Source organism: Phascolarctos cinereus, unplaced genomic scaffold (genome assembly GCF_003287225.1).
Source record: "Phascolarctos cinereus isolate Bilbo 61053 unplaced genomic scaffold, phaCin_HiC Scaffold_5;HRSCAF=322, whole genome shotgun sequence".
Lineage (NCBI taxonomy): Eukaryota > Metazoa > Chordata > Mammalia > Diprotodontia > Phascolarctidae > Phascolarctos > Phascolarctos cinereus.
The window spans coordinates 58,774,208-58,796,928 of NW_027555958.1; the positions used below are offsets into that span (position 1 = coordinate 58,774,208).

At 38.4% G+C, this 22,721-nt stretch overlaps 1 long non-coding RNA gene across 2 annotated transcripts in view; it reads right to left on the reverse strand.

The window, feature by feature from the left end:
- Positions 1–3,141: 3,141 nt before the first annotated feature.
- The window catches only part of LOC110218489 (uncharacterized), a 56,917-nt gene continuing 37,337 nt past the window's right edge, over positions 3,142–22,721 (reverse strand). For both annotated transcript variants that reach the window (XR_002327314.2, XR_013487490.1), the window contains 2 exons: positions 10,405–10,561; positions 3,142–3,556 (listed from right to left, as the gene is read on the reverse strand). This is a non-coding gene — a long non-coding RNA (uncharacterized LOC110218489). The remainder of the gene's footprint in view (positions 3,557–10,404; positions 10,562–22,721) is intronic.

A 22,721-nucleotide genomic window follows, 5' to 3' on the forward strand; every position in this document is an offset into this window, starting at 1 on the left:
GTGCCAGGCTCAAGGGGAGAAGGTGGTCATGTCAGGTGATACACGGTACCACAGCATCTTGGTCAGCTTGCCGTGTTTGAGATTCTGCAGGACATTGTTGGACTGCATCATGCCCATAGGGGTCAGGTAAAAAGCACTGTGATTGCATTGACAAAGTCATAACAGTTGGCAGGGGTCAAATAGATCAGCTGGTGGTAGATGTGCTGGTGTATGCCTGCTGGCGTTGCTGGGCCAATTGATGGAAAGCTGAGGTGCACAGGCGGGTGTGCACATGAGTAGGATTCAGCCACTACATGTCTTTGTAATGATCTTCTGTAGCACAAAGGAGCTCAACACCCCTTTGGCTGCCTCCATACAGAACTGGTGTGTATTAAGGCATTCAAGGGAGTGCAAAGGTATGTCTACCCCCTGCTACTCCTTTACAAGATACAAAGAAGTTCTCCAATTTAAACTGATGGAATTCAAGGACAGCTAGCCATTGGATGGCCAAGGATCAGCCACCTTCCTGGTGACCCTTTAAAAAGCATGGCACACTCTCTAGAGAGTCCATTGAGAGTCCAAGGAAGAAAGAGTTCTGAGAAATGCAGGCTGTGTGAATTGAGAAAAGAAAACCTAGCCCTTGAGATTTCTCTTCCTCTATCCCTCAATCATTAGCTATAGGGATTTGCAACAGAACTACTCACCTGGTTGGAAGCCACCACATCTAACAGGCAGCAGGCCCAGTCAAGGCATGAGACTAGAGTTGAGACTGTTTGAGAATACAGAATAGAGATTATCTGAGTTCAGAGAGTTGTTAATTCTTTTTTCTTTTTTTTTTAGGCAATTGGGGTTAAGTGACTTGCCCAGGGTCACACAGCTAGTAAGTGTCAAGTGTTTGGTCTGAGGCCAGATTTGAACTCAGGTTCTCCTGACTTCAGAGCCAGTGCTCTATCCACTGCACCACTTAGCTGCCCCGAGAGTGTTAATTCTTGCCTGTCAAGAGTTAGGCTGTGGAGAGGAAGATGCCCAGATAAGCAACCTGCCCATCAGAGATGCTGCACTGGGAGGGACACCATAAGAATACTATGAAAAGAGAAAAGACATTGGGACCTTGAAGTCCTGGAGGTGTGAGCTGATTTGTCCACATATTCCCTAAGTCTGCACCTTTCTACTACCATAGCCTCTGTGGGTACTTACTCTTCCCATTGACAATGTAAGCATTTGTGGGAGACTGTGCTCCAGATTGATGGGGGAATGTTTTGTTGCTATTGTTCATCCTATGTTATTTTGGTGAATCTCTTTGCTTTAAGACAATTATGTCAATTGGCTGATTATTGAAGGCAAGTGCACCAGTTGGGGCTCATGAGCTGCATAGTTTTAAAAGTATGGACCCACAGAGTACCTTAAAGCTGAGGTAGCTATTCTTTGGGGAACCCAATCCAGGAATGAGGGTACTCCAGAGGGGCTGCTACATATGGATATTTACTTTTCTAACTAGATATCTCCCTTCCTCTACCCAATGGAGCCTGGGGATAAATACAACTCAGATACTATTAAAATGTTCCTCTTACCTAGGAAACAGGGCAATTCAATATACTACCCACTTTGCCCACTAAAGACAACTTTTTGTTAACTCTAGAAATGCTCTCCCACTCTTCTCCTCTCTGTTCTCTTATTCCTAGCTATTTGGGGGACTCACTCTGAGGCCTCGGATGTTTTTACTCCTCCCTTTTCTTACAAGAGTCCCCTTGGTAGTCCCCATGAGTTCATCTGAGGCCCTGATTCAGAAAGGAAGATCCCAGCAAACCTCTCTGACTCTTCTTCATTGTCAGGATTTAAAAGTCAGTTGAAAGGGTATACTTTGAGGTACCATCTTTTACTCATCAAGTCAATCACATAGATAAAAAAAGAATTAAAAAGATATGCTGTTGGAGGAGCTATAAACTGGTGCCATCTTTTTTGCAGGGCTACCATATCAGATATATTTTTGGAGGGAGTGGTTTCAAAGGAATGAGAGCCTGCCTTCCATGGCATGAAATCTCTTTCCCCTCATGCAGATCAGCAACATATCTGTAAATTGTAATCCTAGAGGTATTCCTGAGGCACTGACAGGTTAAATAGCTTGACCGTGGTCCTCGCGCTAGTACGGGTCAGAGGAGGGATCTGAATATGGGTCTCCTTACTCTTAGGCTAGGCCCTTATCCATGACTCCACCCTACCTCTCAAAATAACTTTTATGAGGCCAGAAGCAATAAGAGTTTTAAAATTGGCCCCAGTATAATAATACTCACATAACCTAACCCACAGGCCTCCTATGGGGAATGAAAATGCTTTGTAAACATTAGAGAACTATAGAAATGCCAGTTATTATTAGGATTGATTCAATGATCTCACAATTATGACTAAATAGCAAGGAATCTATTTAAAAGGAAAAAGTTGTACAGAAATGTGCATCACGTAACACACACCCTAAGGCGTACTCTCACAGCTTAAATTGGACCAGCAGGTTAGGTTCCCAGTTGAGGGGTTTACTGCTGCTCCCCCTCAGGATCCTAGGGATAATTCTGAGAAGACAGGGCTGGTTTCTAGAACCTGGAGTTATGTTGGACTTTGAAAGGCCAGCTTGGACACCATTTAGCTTGTACTGTACTCAATCAGCCATCTTTCCTGTTTCCTTCCCACCTGAGAATGGGATTCTATCCTAGAGACTCACTGAGCTTTCATAGCCAGTGTTGGCCTTATCTTGCTCAGTTCTAGGCCTCTATGTCACATTCAAGATATCTCCAAAAATGCTACCAGCCTCTTAACCCTACCCCAACTTTCAGATCCCCCTTATGTATTGTGGTCCTTATTTGAATTTAAGCTCCTTGAGAGCAAGAATTGTTTTGTTTGCTTTTATTTGCACCCCTAATGCTTAGTACAGTACTTAATAAATCAATCAATCTATCTATCTATCTATCTATCTATCTATCTATCTATCTGTCTTTCTTCATCTCTCTATCATCTCTCTATCTATCTATTAATCTCTATCATCTCCCTATCTATATGTCAAATTATCAATCCTCTACTATTATTCATGAGTCCCCAATCTGGTATATTCCCCCAATGTCTTGTAACCAGTAGATTATTCCCCAATTCACTAATTAACACCAATTAGCCTTCACAAAGGGATATTTAGTGAGAAGGTATAGCAAGGATCAAAGAACAAAACCCAAGGGGTACACTTTTCTATACACCCACACAGTTCCTGAGGAGAGTGGATTCAAACTTACAGTGAGTTCTACAAAACATTCCCTGTTCCAACCTGGGGTTGGGGGTGGGGTGACCATGGAAGTCCTTTTCCCCTTTCTCAGAGTCCTCAGGGAGTTCATTTCTGGCTGTGGCACAGCTGATGGCTCAGTTCCTTGCTGGGCTGGGTCGAAGACTTCACTCCTCAGAGCTGACTCCTTACCAAACTCAGCTGCTATCATCAGTCTCTGCTACCAATTACATTTACTGGACCTCTGATGGCTTTTTCCATCTTTTGAAGTTCACAAGGTTATGATCTGATCTGTCCCATTTGCAGATACTCATTCACCTAAGATCAAGAAAGGTTAGATACATAAAAGTCAATATAAACAGAATGCTAAATGCATTCATGGACACACAGCAACCAAGTCAGGGAGAGGGACTGATATCCCTTTCCCATTCAGAGTTCTTCCTCCTCTTTCAAAATCTACCAAAGAGAACAAAAGATTGTTTGCTTGAACCCTCTGTATGAACACTCAATCCTGTCTCAGCAATAAATTAAAAGACTTTTCACCACCAGGAAGCAGCCAGAGGAAACATACTCTTGCCCAAAAGAGAGGGGAAGGGTCTCTCCATTATACATGCCCAGAAGTATGTTCACCAAGCCTTGCCACTGACCATTCCCCACATTAATTGCTCCCCTCTGTTATTAAAAATTTTGGCAAAAAATTTGGCAAATCAACCAGGGTGCATTTTTAACACATTGTCTATAGTGTTAATCTAGAAGAGTTTTCTGGGGTCCCAGAGAAGCATAAGCATTGTCTTCTTACTAGTTTCCTTAATGCCATATAGGAAAAAAGTCTCAAAATGGTCAACCTGGCATAAATCATACAGTTACACACATACACACAAAACACTTTTCACACTAATACAAACAAATCTAAACAATTAGTGAAATATTCATTGTCCATGGGTAAGCCCAGCCAACATAATGAAAATGATAGAAATCATAATTTCTCTACCACAGAGCCGTGCAGATTCAATAAATAACATTTTGCAATGTTTATCAGAGGCTACTGATTGTTGAGTACTTAACAACATACTCTAAAATTCCTTCCCAGAGTCAAAGGTAAAGAAAAGACAAAGAATATCAAGTGTCCTATCTCAAAAGGAAACCTAATCCCTTTAGAGCTTCCTAGGTCATGTGAGGCTCTTCCTGCAGAGATTTAGGACATGGGGTTGACTGGTCATCCCCTCACCCTTAAGTGAAAATCCAGCTGATTTGGCTTGATGCCTGCGCAACAACACTTAGATACCAAGAGCTACAACATACAAACACAGAGTCCAAAGGTGAAATTGGGATGCCTCTTTTCACAAATGGCCCACGCGCACAAACTGGGTTTAATCCTATAAAATTCTTTTGAATCTCTGCAACTACTTAGAACACTCTTTTTTTTTTTCCTCTGGGGATCTCTGTGACACATAGGGAATCCGACTGGGAGTCCAGTTGAAATCTCTAGGTGTCTCTTTCTACACAGGACACACCTTTGGAATTGTCATGGGTCATTATACTGATTAGAGTAGCTAATTTTTTTTTTACAATTGATTATCATTACAATATTACTATTACTGTGTACAATGTTCTGGTTCTGCTGACTTCACTTTGCATCAGTTTACATAAGTATTCCCAGGTTTTTCTGAAACCATTCTCCTTGTCATTTCTTCTAGCTCCACAGTATTCTATCACATTCATATACTACAACTTGTTCAGCCATTCCCCAATTGATGGACATCCTCTCAATGTCCAAATCTTTGCCGCCACAGAAAAATGCGCTGTAAATATTTTAGTGCACATAAGTCCTTTTTTTTTTCTTTGATCTCTTTGGGATAGAGACCTTATAGTGGTGTTGCTGGGTATGCACCATTTTAAAGCCCTTTGGACATAGTTCCAAATTGCTCTTCAGAATGTTTGGATCAGTTCGCAACTCTACCAACTGCACATAAATGTCCCAATTTTTCCACATTCCCTTTGGCATATGTAATTTTCCTTTCTTTTCACGTTAGTCAATCTGTTAGGTGTGAGACAGTACCTCAGAATTATTTTAATTTGCATTACTCTAGTAATTTAGAGCATTTTTTTTCACATGACTATTGGTAGCTTTGATTTCTTCTTCTGAAAATGGCCTGTTCATGGCTCTAATTTTTATAAATTAGGTTCAGTTTCCTATATATTTGAGAAATGAAGGCCTTTGTCAGAGGAACTTTCTATAAAAAATATTTTCCAGTTTCCTGCTTTCCTTGTACTTTTGGCAGCATTGATTTTGTTTGTACAAAACCTTTTTTAATTTCATGAAATCAGAATTATCCATTTTACTTTCTGTGATCCTCTCTATTTCTTATTTGATCATAAACTCTTCCCTTATCCATAAATCTGATAGGTAAAATTTCCCATCCTCCCCTAACTTGCTTATGGTATCACCCTTTATGTCTCAATCATGTGCCCATTTTGACCTTATCTTGGTATATTGTGTGATATTGTAATCTATGCCAAGTTTCTGCCACACTGCTTTCCATTTTTCTCAGCAGTTTTTGTCAAATATTGAATTATTGCCGCCAAAGCTTAGATCTCTGGGTTTATTAAACATAAGATCACAATGGTTTTTTTGCTACTGTATATTATGTAACTAATCTATCCTGTGATCTACCCCTCTTTCTTAGCCAGTATTAGGCTGTTTCGATGATTACTGATTTCTAATATAGTTTGGGATCTGGTACTGCTAGGCCCCCTTCCTTTACATTATTTCCCATTGATCCTCATGATATCCTTGACCCTCTGTTTTCCCATTATACTATTCTTTTTTTTTTCTAGCTGTACTACAAAATTCTTTGGTAATTTGATTTTATCGAACTGAAAAAGTAAACTAGTTTAGGTTGAATTATCGTTTTCATTATGTTGGCTGGACTTACCCATGGACAATGAATGTTCCACCAGTTGTTTAGAACTGTTTTTATGTGAAAAGTGTTTTATAATTGTGTTTATATATATCTTCCCAAATATTTTATACTGTCTGAAGTGATTTTAAATGGAATTCTCTATCTCTTTCTGCTTGGTTTTGTTAGTAATATGTAGAAAAGCTGATATTTTATGTGGGTTTATTTTAAATCCTGCAACTTTCCTAAAGTTGTTAATTATTTAAACTAGTTGTTTTTAGTTTTTGCTGCTAAGGTTCTCTAGGTATACCATCATATCATCTACAAAGAGTGATAGGTTTTTTTTTCATTGCCTATTCTTATTCCTTCAATGTATTTGTTTTTCTCTTATGACCATAGCTAGCATTTCTAGTACAATATTGAATGACAATGGTGATAGCAGACATCCTTGCTTAACCTATCTGATCTTATTAGGAAGGCTTCCAGTTTATCCCCATTATAGATAATGCTTACTGATGGTAGAATACTATTTATATAGATAGATACTACTTATCATTTTAAGGAAAGCTCCATTTTTTCCCTATGCTTTCTTGTGTTTTTAATAAAAATGGGTGCTGTATTTTGTCAAAAGTTTTTTCTGCATCTATTGATATAATCTTATGGTTTTTGTTGTTTTTTTAATTGGCAGGTTCAACTAAGCTTATAGTTTTCCTAATATTGAATTCAGCCTGGCATAAATCCCACCTGGTCATAGTGTATGATCTTTGTGATATACTGCTGTAATTTAAACTTTTGGTATCGATATTCATTAGGGAAACTGGTCCATAGTTTTCTAACTCTGTTTTTGTTCTCCTTGGTTTAGGTATCAAAGCCATATTTGTGTCTGTATTAAAATTGTAGCTTGTTCTGGTCCCCCTGTCCACCACCCTTCCCCTTCTAGACAGTAAAGTAAGCTTATAAGTAGCCAGTATAAAGAGGCAATAGCAGGAAATAAGATTGCAAAGGAGAATTCATGTACAAACCACTGCAAAGATCAAATAAGCATAATTTACAAATTTTATCAGATAGTAACCAAAATTCACATGCTGATAATATGTTATGAATCAGCAAAAGCCTTCCATGTGTTGCTTATCAAGGTTTCTGGTCCTATGTTATGGAGATTTCAAACAAAATCTAGTCCTCCACAGTTCCAAGTCAACGGAACATCAAAAAGGTGCTGATAACTTTGAGATGTAACTTTGAAGTTTTACTTATAACTTTGAGATGATATGGATATGTTAATGAACTAACTCCAAGGTGGCACAGGTAGGAGTTGGTCTATTTCTCCCCCACAAAAAAAAAACCCCTAGAAAAGTGAGACCTCAAACTCCTGCTTCTCAGCACTTTTCCATCCCCATCAGGTCCATGCTGCCTAGTGCTCCCAACTTTAATCCATGGTAACATGAATGATATTCTCTGCCTCTCCCCCCTCCATCCTCTTCCCCATGCTGCCTATCTTACTTCATCATTCTGTCCCATGTTCCCACAGTTCCATCTGCCTCTGTATCCCTCCCCACTTTTTGTCAGTTGTCTCTGTGCTTTATCAAAGTGTGATCACAGCCCTGTTTCCCCATGCCAATTGTGGTCTTTCATAATAAGTACCCACAGAACTGGGTATGCCTGTCCCCATTTCATAGTTTCATAAATTATCAATTCAGTGTTATGGAAAGAATTTGCTAGGACTCCTTCTTTGCCTGTTTTCCCAAGTAATTTATATAGTATTGGAATTAATTATTCTTTATGTATTTAGTAGAATTCATTTATAAATCCTTCTGGTCCTAGGGATTTTTTTCTTAGGGAACTCATTTATATCTTGTTCATTTTTTTAAAAGATGTGGTTATTTAAGCATTGCGTTTTCTCTCCTGTTAATCTAGGCAATTTATATTTTTGTAACTATTCATCCATTTCACTTGGATTGTCAGTTTTATTTGCATATAATTGGGCAAAATAGCTCCTAATCATTGCCTTAATTTCATATTCATTAGAAGTAAATATAACCTTTTCCATTTTGATCCAATTTGTTTTTCTTCTTTCCTTTTTAAAATCAAATTAACCAATGGTTCATCTATTTTATTTTATTTTTCATAAAGCCAGCTCCTAGCTTTATTTATTAGTTTAATGGGGTTTTTTTGTAATTTCAATTTTATAAACCTATCCCTATGATTTTTCAGGATTTCTATTTTGTTATTAAATTGGGGTTTTTTAAGTTGTTCTTTTTTTTTAGTTTCTTTTTTTCAGTTGCATGCCCAGTTCATTGATCTGTCTTTTCTCTCTTTTATTGATGTAAGCATTTAGAGATATAAATATTCCCCTGGTTCCCCTAAATAATTCTTACTGCTTTGGTCAAATCCCACAAATTTTGGTATGTTGTCTCATTGTTGTCATTGTCTTTAATGTAATTATTGATTGTTTTCTATGGTTTGTTCTTTGACTCACTCATTCTTTTGGATTCAATCATTTAGTTTCTGGTGGATTTTAGTCTATACTTCCAAGGCCCTTTATTGAATGTAGTTTTTATTCCATTATGCTTTGAAAAGGGTGCACTTAATATTTCTGCTTTTCTGCATTTGGTTGTGAGATTTTTGTGCCCTAATGCATCATCAATTTTTGTGAATATGCCATGTACAGCTAAGAAAATGATATATTCCTTTCTATTCCCATTCAGTTTTCTTCAGAGATCTATCATATTTAACTTTTCTAAAATTCTACTCATCTCCTTAACTTCTTTCTTATTTTATGGTTAGATTTATCTAGTTCTGAAACAGGTAAGCTGAGGTCCCCTCACTAGTATAGTTTTACTGTCTATTTCCTCCTGTGATTCATTTAACTCTTCATTTAAGAATTTGGATGCTATGCCATTTAGTGCATATATGTTTAGCACTGATATTATTTCATTATTTATAATGCCTTTTGGAGGCAGTTAGGTGGCTCAGTGAGCACTGAGCCTGGAGTCAAAAAGACTTGAATTCAAATCCAGACTCAGACACTTACTAGCTGTATGACCGTAGGCAAGTGACTTAACCTCTGTTTGCCTTAATCAACTAGAGAAGGAAATGGCAAACTGCTCCAGCATCTTTACCAAGAAAAGCCCATAGCCAGTAGTGGTGTGCTACAGTCCACAGGGTCACAAAGAATTGAACATGACTGAATAACAACAACAACAATGGTACCTTTCAGCAAAAAATAGTTTCCCTGATTATCTCTTTTAATTAGACCTATTTTTCCTTTTGCTCTGTTTGAGATCATGATTGCTATACCTGCCTTTTTTACTTCAGCTGAAGTATAACAGATTCTGCTCTGGTCCCTTATTTTCACTCTGTATGTGTCTTTCTGTTTCAAGTGTATTTCTTGTAAACAACATATTCTTGGATTCTGGTTTCTAATCTATTCTGCTATCTGCTTCCATTTTATGGGTGAGTTCATTCATCCTATTCACTGTTATGATATTAACTATGTATTTCCCTCAATCATATTTTCTTCTATTTATCTGTCTCTCTCTGTCAGTCTGTCTCTCTGTCTCCCCTAACCTTCTTCAAAAGTCTATTTGTTTTTGACCTCTCTTAATCTATCCTCCCTCTTATCCATTTCCCTTCCTTTCTGTTAGATCCTTCTCCTACTTTCCTATTGGTAAAATAGATTTCTATACCCACCTGAGTGTGTATATGTATATGTATATGTATATGTATATGTATATGTATATGTATATGTATATGTATATGTATATGTATATGTATATGTATATGTATATGTATATGTATATGTATATGTATATGTATATGTATATGTATATGTATATGTATATGTATATGTATATGTATATGTATGTGTATATGTATGTGTATATATATGTATATGTATATGTATATATGTTCTTACCTCTTTGAACCAGTTCAAATGAGAATGAGGTTCCAGCATTGCCCACCCCACTCGCATTTTCCTCTTCACTGTAAAACTTCTTCCTTTTGAGCCTCTTTTATGTGAGATTATTTTCCCCATTCTTCCTCTCTCTTTCTCCTTCTCCCAGTGAATTCCTCTTTCTCACCTCTCTATTTTTTGAAGATCATCCCAGTATAATCAACTCATACCAGCGACCTCTGTGTACATAGACTCCTTCTAACCACCCTAATAATGACAACATTCTTAGGAGTTACATGTATCATTTTCCCATATAGGAACGTGAACAGTTTAATCTTATTCATCACTTATGATTTCTCTTTCATGTTTACCTTTTTAATAGTCTTCTTTCTTTCTCCCAGGGCGTCTTGTCTTTTCAGCTATGCTATTTTCTTATCTTATAGGTGACAACACAGCTTTCTACTGCTAAGATTTGAAGATGCATCTGAATACATACTCCATAGAGATTGTCCAATAGAAGGTGTAGCTCTAACAGACAGTATAAATGGACAATGAGTTAGACCCAGAGTTGAAAAGGAAGAGGATAGTGATTGAATTACTTTGGGAAAATTTGTAAAGGCCACTATCTCTTTTTTGGTTAAGCATTCATCCCTTAGCTATATCTGTGAACAGCATATGATCTGCTTCTTTTCCATTTTTTAATGGTGTGAGTTTTAATATTTGGGTCACAAATCAATTTTGAATTTTTTGAAGAATATGGTATAAGATGTTGGTCTAGGGCTTGCCAGATTGCTATCCCATTTTCCCATTAGTACTTATCAGGTAAGGAATTCTTTCCTAAGTATTTATGTTTTAGAGTTTTTCAAACACTGGGGTTATAAATTTCATTTTTCATTCTTCATTATATATCTATCTTCCTTATCTAGTCCATTGATTTTTCTGTTTTTTAGCTAGTGCCAAATGGTTTTGATGATGCTGGTCTGTAACAATAGTTTGAAGTCTGGAAGTTCTGCCTGCTTTCTAAGGAACAAACTATCTTTAAGTCTTTTCCTTTTTTGCTGTCATCATCTTGTACTCATCAAGACTTGGCTCCTATCTGATGAAACGGCATCCCTGGCCACCCTTGCATCACTGATTACATTTTCCCTTGTGTCCCAGCCTCTAACTCACTGGTCATGAGAAGGGAGTTGGAATACCCCTTCCTTTCTATTGCCACTTCCAAACTCTATCTCTAATATCATCACTCAGTAACTTCTTCTTTTCTGAGGTTCATTCAATCCATATTTATCACCCAATCAAGATTCTGGTAGCTATTATCTACTGAACCCAAGATGCTCTCCTTCCTTGTTTGATGAATTCAGTGCCTGGCTCAGTCTTTCTCTCCTTCCCATCTCCTGTGCTCATAATAGGAGATTAAAACATATAATACTTCCTCAAACACTCTAATCTCCCAGTTCCTCAATGTACTCATTTCCCATGACCTCCTCTTTCTCCACCCCACACCAACTATATCCAGAGATGGTCATGTCCTTGATCTTACCATCACCCACAAGTATTAAACTTCCTTTTTAATGAACTCTGAAATTCCTTTTTCTGATCATAATCTTTTGTAATTTCATCTTTCTTTTTGTCTTATAATGTCTATGTTCTTTGTCCTCACTATAGTTGTCTAACTACATTCTCCTCCTTTCCCCAAAAAGACCTCTTGGTGAACCAGTTCAACACTATCCAGTGTTCTCAGGTCCTTTGCCCCATTAGTCTATCACTGATCTTATTTTGCAAATCTTTAGCTTTGGATCCTTTCTACCATTTGCTGCCTTCAGTCCTTCACATGTGCTGCTGAATGAAGCTGGAGAAAATCATGAAACATGCTCATTGCACCCATTACAAATTTATGTTATATTATCTCAAATGGGCCCTTACTGCTGCAAAATAATCCTTTTGCATCTCCCTAATTAACTCACTATCCCACTTACCACAGCAGCTTTTCCAAACTTTTTCACCCCACCTCAACCCCACCTCCATTGTACCCCCTCATTGAACTCACCTCATATTTCACTGAAATAACAGAGGCCATTCAGTGAGAGCTTCTTCTTCTCCCCTCTTCCTCACTCAGCTACCCTCAACTACTCTCTCCTCCTTCACCCTCTTTTCACATGAGAAGTGGACCCTCCATATGTACATGTGATTCTATTCTACCCCATCTTCTTCAGAAGACTGTGACCTCAGTTATCTTCACTCTGTCAATTATCTTCCATCTCTCCTGGCTACTGGCTGCTTGCCTACTGTCTTCAAAAAGGTCCATCTTCAAAAAGCCCTCAGCTGATTCACCTATCCCTGATAGCTATTATCCTACATCTCTCCTCCCTTCCGTAGTTAACTTCCTTGAGAAAGCCATCCACTTCATACCTCTCTGTCCTTGCCTCTTACTTTTTTCCTAACTCTTTGTAGTCTGCCTTATGTAGTCATCATTTGACCAAAATGGCTGTCTCCAGAGTCATCTGTGGTCTCTTAATCTACAAATCTAATGGCTTTTTTCAATCCTCATCCTTCTGGACCTCTTTGCAGACTTTAACACTATTGATCCACCCCCTTTTCCTTGATTTGAGCTTTTCTCTAGGTTTTCTAGACAGTACTATGCCCTAGTTCTCCTCCTACTTGTCTGACCATTCCTTCTCAGCTTCTTTCAATGACTCTTCATCCAGGTCACTCCCACTAACTGTGGCTGTCCCCCAAGACTCTGACTTGGGCCCTGTTCTCTTATCCCTCTATACTATTTCATGTGATAATCTAGTAAGTGCCCATGGAGTCAATTGTGTTTTATGTAGATGATTCCAAGATAAATTTATCCAGCCTTAACCTCTGAATTGACCTCTAGTCTTGCATGTCCAAGTGTGTATTGAATATTTAAACTGCAAGTCCCATAGACCTCTTAAACTCAACATGTCCAGAACTGAATTCATTATCTTTCCTCCAAAATCCTTCCCTCTTCCTAACTTCCCTATTAATATTAAGGGTACCACTATCTCCCAATTACCTGGACTCATAAACTAGGTTTCATCTTAGCCTCTTGATTCTTAACTGCCTTGAAGGATTTGGAATATCTCTTTTTTCTGTTATCAGCTTCAACTCCCACAGGCTATAGTCTCCCTATTTTCAGGGAGCCAGAAGCTAGCTCTCAAGTCCCCTAACTATTTAACATCATTTGGCTTTTACAAGGGGATATTTATTTCCGAGATTTAGCAAGAACAAACATACAGAATTTCTTCCAACACCTCAGGAACATGATACCACACTATGCAACTTTGGTGGTTGGAAGAGGAATTAATTAGGCTCACAGCTTAGATCCATTCCTGCATGACATTTGGTCCCATCAAGTTCATGCCTAATATTGGCATCACGTTGGCTGGCTACAACACTCAGTTTGCATTCATGGGTCCCCGTGACTCACATTCCTGGCTCAGATTGGAGACTCCACCATCTGTACCTAGATTATAAAAGAATAAAGGCAAAGACCAAAGACCTGGGCCCATTTTGGGGAAGGGAGAAGGGTACCAGGTGGGAGGTGGTATAAAGCCTGGGAGGGAGGGAAAGACCTGACCAGTTAGTTCCATAGAAGCCACTAGTAAAGGAATCACCTTGTTTCCTCAGACACAAATGCAGCAAAAGCCTTAGCCACTGCTGACTTGGGACCTTTGAAGATTCTCAGTTCCAAAAATACCACCAATGTCTACGTGATAGGCTAATCAGAAACTGTTACCAAATGTCTACACATATTCCGGTCCTCATTATTCTCTCAGAGGCAGCTTCCTGGCAGCCTCCACATGGATGATGCCATTTGAGCAAACTGATGGGTCCTAAGAATATATTTGACCCCTATTACATATATAGCGGTAGTAATAGCAGCAGCAGCAGCAGTAGAAAGAGCTAGCACTTATATAATACTTTAAGGTTTGCAAAGCAGTTTACAAATATGATCTCATTTGATCCTCACAACAATTCTGTGCAGTAGGTGGTATTATTATCCCCATTTTCCAGATGAGCAAACAGGCTGAGAGAGGTGAAGTGACTCTCCCAGAGTCACACAGCCAATAAGTATCTGAGGCAAGATTTGAACTCAGATCTTCCTAACTCCAAGTCCAACATTCTATCTATTGTGCCATCCATCTGCCTTTCGCACATAGGTATAGACACACACTTATATATGTGCTTATATGTATTAAATGTATATGTATACGTGTGTAGGCATATACAAAATGAGTATGAGGTAGTTTGGGCAAGGGGTGTACTAACATCTAGGGGGATCAGGAAATGCTTCTTGTAGAAGATGGCTCTGAGGCCACACCTCAGAGGTATTTTAATTTGCATTTCCCTTATTATTAGTGATTTGACACTATCATTCTTATGTTTGTTAATTCTTTGGGAACTATTTAGTCATATCCTTTGACTACTTATCTCTCCCCTGGGGAATGGCATAGCCAAGGAGGAGAATGTCTGGGGGAGTCACATGGAGGTGGAGTTGGTCAGCTGGGTAGTCAAGTGATACTCCCTTTCCAGGAGCAATGGCGATTTGATTACTGATCCCAGAGTAAGAGGGGGAAAGGAGGCCTGGGGGAGGGGGGGAAGGCTGGAAGAGATGTGAAGCACAGTCTGGAGCTGGCTAAATAATGTGAGCTAGCTGAGTGGGCCCTCATTCATCAGCAAAGACAGTTCAGTTCGGGGCTAGAATTTAAAAATGAGTCAGTCAATTCCTCTGGGGATTGGGAGCATTTTTTTGGAAGACCCATAGAATTATATTGTGGTTATGCTTACTAAATCATGATGTTCAAGGATCTCTCTCCAGCCACTGATACTTTGCTTGTACTCATTCTTCAACAGTTAGCTCTCTCGCTCTCTCTCCCTCTCTCTCTCTCTCTCTCTCTCTCTCTCTCTCTCTCTCTCTCTCTCTCCCTCCCTCCCTCTCTCTCTCTCTCTTTCTCTCTCTCTCTCTCTCTCTCCCTCTCTCTCCCTCTCTCTCCCTCTCTCTCCCTCTCTCTCCCTCTCTCTCTCTCTCTTTCTCTCTCTTTCTCTCTCTCCCTCTCTCTCCCTCTCTCTCTCTCTCTCTCTCTCTCTCTCTCTCTCTCTCTCTCTCTCTCTCTCTCTCTCTCTCTCTCTCTCCCTCTCTCTCTCTCTCTCTCTCTCTCTCTCTCTCTCTCTCTCTCTCTCTCTCTCTCTCTCTCTCTCTCTCTCTCTCTCTCTCTCTCTCTCTCCCCATATTCCTCCCACACCAGTAATTCTGAAGCCCTGACTACTGCTGTACAAACCCTGCTGTACCCCATCCCCACCTGTCCTGTCTCATACTTCCATCCACCTTATCTCTTCACCTTTGGCTTATTCTTGCCTACTTCTCCTAACAGTAATAACAATAGTAATGACAGCTAACATTTATATAGCACCTACTAAGTTTCAGGCGCTGTGCTAAGCACTTCGCAGTTATTTCATCTGATCCTCATAATAACCCTGGGAGGTAGGCGCTATTATTATCCCCACTTTACAGTTGAGGAAGCTGAAGCAAACAAAGGTGAAGTGACCTTCCCAGAGTAGCACAGCTAGTAAGTATGGGAGGCTGGATTCGAACTCAGGTCATCCTGACTGCAGGCCCCTCACTCTCTCCACCTGCCACCTGGAAGATCTGATTCACAATGGACAAACTTCCTTTTGTCTTATACCTCTTTCTCTCTGTGCTTCCATCTTCTGGCACTCCCTGAGACCTGGCTCTCTCCTGATGACACCCTTTCCATCACTGTTTGAACTTTCACTCGTTCCTCTCCCTTTCCCACCCCAAACTCGATGATCATGATTGGGGAGTCAGAATATCCTCATGCTCTCCTCTGTCCTCTACCAACATTGCTCAGCCTACTAGGCTATTCCTGGCCCACAATATTCCATAGTCTCTGTATGGCTGTTCTCTATGCCTGGGACCTCCTCATCTCTGTCTCTTGGAATCACAGAATTTGTGATTTTGAAGGGGCTTCAACAGATATCTAATCCAATCCACAGGTGAAAGGAATTCCCTTTGTAACAACTTTCACAAGTAAATGTCCAAACTTTGTTTGGAGACCTTCAAGTTAGGGAATATACCACTTCTCTAGGCAGTCCATTCAATTTTTTGAAAGTTCTAATTGTTAGGAATTTTCCCCCTGATATTGAGGCAAAATTTTTTTTTCCAACTTCTACCCCTTGCTCCTGATTCTATCCTCTGGGGTCCAGTGGAACAGGTCCAGCCCCTCCATATCACAGATTTTCAAATACTTGAAGATAACTGTCATATTCCCCCTAAGTCTAATCTAAGCTGAGCGTTATGGGTTCTCTGAAGTGATCCTCAAAGAACTATGGTCTCCTAGACTTTCACTGTCCTGTTTGATCTCCTCTGACCACTCACCAGTTTACGACTGTCCTCTTAAACTGTGGTGCTCAGAATTGAACATAATACTAAAGATGAGTTCTGGGGAGAGCAGAGCACGCTGGTGTTCCTTTCTAACCTTACCTGTATGTATCGTGTATGTATGAATTTATTCACATGTTATATTGCAAGTTCCTTGAGGACAGGAATGATTTTTTTTTTTGCCTTCCTTTGTATGCCCAGGGGTCCAGTAGAACCCAGTGCTTACCACTATACCTGGCACATAGTAGGCACTTAATTGATATTTTTTGATGCATTAATTGATAATAATTTTTCAATCTTATTACACCAACTATGCAATTTTTTGGTTGAAATTTGACTAGTCAATTTCTTTCTTTCATGATGTCTATCAGTTCATAAAAGTTGACTGCAAGGTGTTTGTATTATCTGTCACCAGGTACGAAGCATGTTTCATCACCGGTTCTTTGGCCATTTCATTAATCAGAGTTTGTAAGTCTTGCTTAGTTGTTTTTTCCTCACCATGCTGTAATTCATATATTGTTCTTTGGGTTCTGCTCACTTTACTCTGCACTAGTCAACATAGTCTTCCACAGTTTTTCTTATTTTCTTTTTTTTTTGCTCTTCTATCATTTCTTATGATGCAGTAATATTATATTACTTCCATATACCATACTTTGTTTAACCATCTCCAGCTGACAGGCATATTCTTAGTTTCCAGTTCTTCGTCACCACAAAAAGAGCTGCTTGCGTTGCTTTTGTACATATGGACCTTTTGATTTTTCTTTGAATTCTTTTGGCTATTAAGCTTGTTTTCTCAACAGTTTTTGTCAAATTGTGAGTTCCTACTCAGTCAAATTGTGATTTTTACCCTAGTCACTAGGGCCTTTGGGGTTATCAACATGAGACTACTAGTTACCTTTGCTTCCATATGTTGTATACTTAATCTGTTTCACTGATCAACTTTTTTCTATTTCTTAACCAGAACCAAATAGTTTTGATGATTACAGCTTTTTAGTAGGATTGGCGATCTGGTGCTTGTTAGTCCCCTGCCCTTTCCACTTTTTTTCACCATTTCCCTTTATATTCTTCGTCTTGTCTTCCTCTGGATGAATTTCATTATTATTTTATCTGTCTCTGTAATATAATCCTTTTGGAAGTTTGAGTGGTGTGATACTGAATAAATACATTAAATTAGGTAGTGTTGTCATTTTTATTATATCGGCCCAGCTCAACAATGAGCAATTAATATCTTTCCAATTATTCAATCTGTCTTTATTTATATTGAGTGTCTTGCAGTTGTATTCCTGAGGTTCATGTATATTCAGTGATAGGTAGACTTCCAAATATTTTATAAATTTTTTAGTTTATTTTGAATGGAATTTCTCTTTCTATTTCTTCTTGCTGGGTTTATTGGTAATAAATAGACAGGCTAATGATTTGTGTGGGTTTACTTTATATCTGACTGCTTTGCTGAATTTATTATTTCAATTAATGTTTGGGTTTATTCTCTATTGTACCCTAAGTAGACTATCACATCATCTATAAAAGTCATCATTTTGTTTTCTCTTTACCTATGTTTATTCTCTTCAACTTATTTTCCTTTCCCTATTGAGACAGCTAGCATTTCTAGACAAATGCCAAATAATATTGGTGGTAATGGATATATTTGCTTTTACCTTGATCTATTTGGGAAGGCCTTAAATTTATCTCCATTATGTATAATACTGGCTTTTAGTTTTATATAGATATTGATTACCATATTAAGGAAAGGTCCACCTATTCATATAGTTTTTGTGTTGTTGTTTGATAGAATTTGCTTGTAAATCAGTTCAGTCTTGGGGTTTTTTCTTTAGGAGTTCATTTGTGATTTAATATTTTCCCCTGAGATTGGATTATTTAAGTCTTCCATTTCTTTTTCTATTAATCTGTGCACTTCATGTTTATGTAAATATTTACCCATTTCATTTAGGCAATCAGTTTTGTTTGGCATATAATTGAGCAAAATAATTTTTAGGGGGGAAGCGACTTGCCCAGGGTCACAGCTAGTGTCTAAGGCAGTATCTGAACTCAGATCCTCCTGATTCCAAAGGTAGTGCTCTTTCTACTGCACCCCCTAGCTACTCCTCCCCTTGCTTTTTAATCAAACTGACTGAAGACTTATCTATTTTATTGTTTCTTTAAAGAACCAACTTAAAATTTTATTTGTCAATTCAATTATTTTTTTTCAATTTTGTTAATACGTTCTTTGATTTTTAGAATTTCTATTTTGCGTTCAGTTTTTATTGGTTCTTTTTCTACTTTGTTGCTTTTTTAGGTTTTGTTGTTGTTGTTGTTACATGCCCAATTCATTGATATGTTCTTTCTATTTTTTATTAATTAAAGTGCTTAGAGATTTTCCCTTATGACTCCTTTGGCTGCTTCCCAAATATTTTTGCCATTTTCTTTGATAAAAGCATTTATTGATTCTGTATTTTGTTCTTTGACTCACTGATTCTTTGGGATTAAATTGGTCTTCAGTGAATTTTTCTTCAAATATCCTTTATTAAATATAAATATTAATTTCTTATAAGTAAAGGATATATGTGATTTCAGTGCATTTGTTTGCAAAGTTTCTATGTTTCAATGTTTGGCCAGGTTTTATAAATACGCAACATACTACTGAGAAATATGTACATTTTTTTCCATTCCCATTCAGTAGATAATATATCATATTCAGCAAAAATACATCCAGCTTTTCTAAAAATTCTATTCTTTATTCTATTTGTTAGATTTGTCTAGATCTGAAAGAGATGCATGAGCTCTCTATTTTAGTTTTACTGTCTATCCTGCCCTGTAAATTGTTTAGCTTTTCCCATGTATTTAGATGCTTCATCATCAGTGAATATATATTAAGTATTTACTAAGTAATCATTTGTGAGGCCTTTCAACATAATGTGGTTTCCCTGTTTATTTATTTTAATGAAGTTTATTTTTACCGTTGTTTTGTCCAAGACCATAGTTGGTAATCGCTGTTATTAGATCACCTGAAGCATTATGTTTCATATAAACAAGATGCTGCTGAATTTTAGTTTCTTATCCATCCTGCTATCCTCTTCCATTTTTATTAGGTTTCTGAAGGGACACTTGTTTCTTCTCTCCCTGTTAGAGTATAAACACTTCATCCTTGTTTAGCCTAAATTGCTCTAAGGTATTCACCTTTTTAATGTTCTTTTGACTCCTGTATCTATGTTTCATAGCTTTTGCTCAGCTCTACTCTTTTCATTAGGAATGCTTAGAAGCTAATGAAAGAGAATTTTGCTAAAGGTCCGTTTTTTCTCCCTGTAGGATTATACTCATTTTTCATGGATAAATTATTCTCAGTTGTAAGCCGAGAATCTTTTGCCTTTTGGAATATTTTATTCCAAGTTTTCTTCTTTTTTCAGATTAGTGACTGTCAAATCTTGGGTAATCCTCACTATGGCTCCTTGAAAATTGAACTCTGCCTTTCTGGATGCCTTTTTTTTTAATCTTTGACCTTGAACCTCTGGATTTTTGCTATGACATTTCTGGGAGTTTTCATTTTGGAGTGTCTTTCAGGAGGTGACCAGTGGAGCATTTCTTTTTTTCACTTTGTCCTTTGATTCTAATAAGCCTGGATAATTTTCACTCATAATTTCTTGAAATATGGTATCCAGGCTTTTGTTGCTGTTTATTGTTGTTGCTGTCGTCGTCATTTTCAGGTAACCTGATGATTCTTTGATTTTACTCCCCTTGTCTGGCTTTCCAAGGTGAGCTGTTTTTAATAGGGGATATTTCACACTTTTATGTTGCCAGTCTTTTGATTTTGTCCCATTGTCTCATGGAGTCACTGGTTTGTCTTGTCCATTTTTATTTTCAAGGATTCTATTATTGGGTAAGGTTTTGTGCCACCTGTATTAATCATCCTATTCTCCTTCCAAGTCTTTCTTCTAGAGCTCTGATTCAACTTACATAATTTTTTAAATCTTGCTTTATTTTTTCTAGGAGTTCTAGCTAACTTTGTGGCCAAGCCATATTTTTGCTTGAGTCTTTGCTTATAGATGTTGTCGAGTTATTCTCTTCTTCTGGGTTGTATGTTAGGTGTCCCTAGAGCCATAATATTTCTTTATTATTTGTGTCTTCTTTTGTTTGTTCTTTTTCCAGCCTTACTTCCTGAACTGGACCTTGATATCAGGGCAAGGCTCTGCATACTTCTGAAGGGAATAGTGGGCCTTCTTTGGTTCTCATTTGTAATAATAATAATAATAATAATAATAATAATAATAATGATAGCAATAATAGATAGTACTTTAAGGTTTTCAAAGGGCCTTACATATGCTATCTCCTTTGATACTCACAACAACTTTTTGAGGTATTTGAGGCATTATCTTTATTTTGCCAATAAGGAAACTGAGGCTGGGAGGGGTTAAGTGACTTTTCCAGGGTCATACAGCTAGTAAGTGTCTGAGGCAGGAATTCAACTGGGTCTTACTGACTCCAAGTCTCTAACTCTAGCCCCCATGCCACTTTGCTGCCTCAAATTACCTGGCATGGCTTCTTCCCAGTATCAAGTACTCTATTCTTCAAGGATCTCAGGAGTGGATCAGGCCACTGATTTTCTAACTTTCAGTGCCCTAGGCAAGCTGACTTAGGGCTTGATCTGATTACTACCCTCCCAAGTCTAACTTTGCAGGCACCAACTTGGGTCTGCATGACATAGCTGCAGGCTGGACTGTGGTCAGTGCACCAAGAGAGAGCTGTTGGCCCCAGCCTCTGCCAGCATCTTGAAAGCCTGCCCTGGTTAAAAGAAATAGAAATGCAGGCTTAGTCTAGGTTGATACTTTCTGTGCTGGGTACATAGCTGCAGGCTTCAGTCCCATTCTGTCTCTTAAAAGGCTCAGTAACCCCAATTTGGGGTCAGAGTAGAACAGTTTCAGGCTTGCCCCTGGAAATATTTTTCCTGTTCTTTCCTGGCTGAACCCTCTCTCCTGCGCCCACAAGCCTCCAGATGTTTCTCTCTACTGCCATGGACCTTTTTCCAGAATCTGCTGGCTTCGCCCTGAATTTCTCAACCACCGTTGTATCTAGTGTCTTCCTCATCTTTGCTGAATTAGTTATATGAGAGAGCTGGGCTTCACTGCTTCCTCTTACTTTACCATTCTTGCTGGCCACTCTATTTGGAAGATTTTTTTTTAATAAGTTAGAAAAGTTTATTTCTACTTTTTTTTTATGTGCAGTTGTAAGCATTTTTTATAGGTGACACATCATTCTTGGGAGTAAAAATTTAGTTTTAAAATTTCTTACTAATCATGATGAGAGGCAGCATGAAATAAAGGATAGAGAACTGGCCTGGAAGCCAGGATGACCTTTGTTGAAGTCTTGCCATTGATAGTGGTATGACCCTGGGCAACTCATTTATTTCCCAGGGTTCTAAGCAACTCAGTAAGACTATACATTCCAGGGGGCAGCTAGGTGGCACAGTGGATAGAGCACTGGCCCTGGATTCAGGAGGACCTGAGTTCAAATCTGGCCTCAGACACATAACACTTACTAGCTGTGTGACCCTGAGCAAGTCACTTAACCCCATTGCCTAGCCAAAGGGAAAAAAAAAAAAGACTATACATTCCAAAGAAGGTGCCAGCCCAAATTTATAGAGGAAGTTTTCTCTGCTGAATTCCCTATACCTATGAAATTACAAATTTGGTACTTAACCCTAGCCTGCTTTTCATGATGACTTCATGCCACCATTAGTCAGTATCTTCAGGTACAATTTACAATTATGGTGAGGTTCATTGTTAATGAATTAAGTGTTGATTAAGCACGTATGATGTGCAAAGCTCTGTGTATAGTGACAGTAGCTATAAATCTATATTTTAAATAATTTCTTGATCATTTTGAAATTCTTTTCTTTCTAATCAGATTTGATTAGATCATCGTTGGTCTTATAATGTGGATGACCTAAGATTCCTAACAGGATTTATGTGTTGTCCCTGCCATTTTCTTGTTGTTTGCTTGTGCTCACATTATTAGCATTATCTTCAATCTCCAGTTTCTTTCCAGGAATTTTTAAAATCCAGTTGTCCATTTTTGTGATGGTTAGTTTAATTAAAATTAGATGATATAGCCCAGGGGTGGGGAAATTGTGGCCTCGAGGCCACATATGGTCCTGTAGGTCCTCAAGTACGGCCCTTAAGGACCTAAAAGGCCACATGTGGCCTTAAGGCCGAAGGTTCCCCACCCTTGGTATAGCCTGTCAATCCTCCTAATTGGACACATATAAGCTGCAGT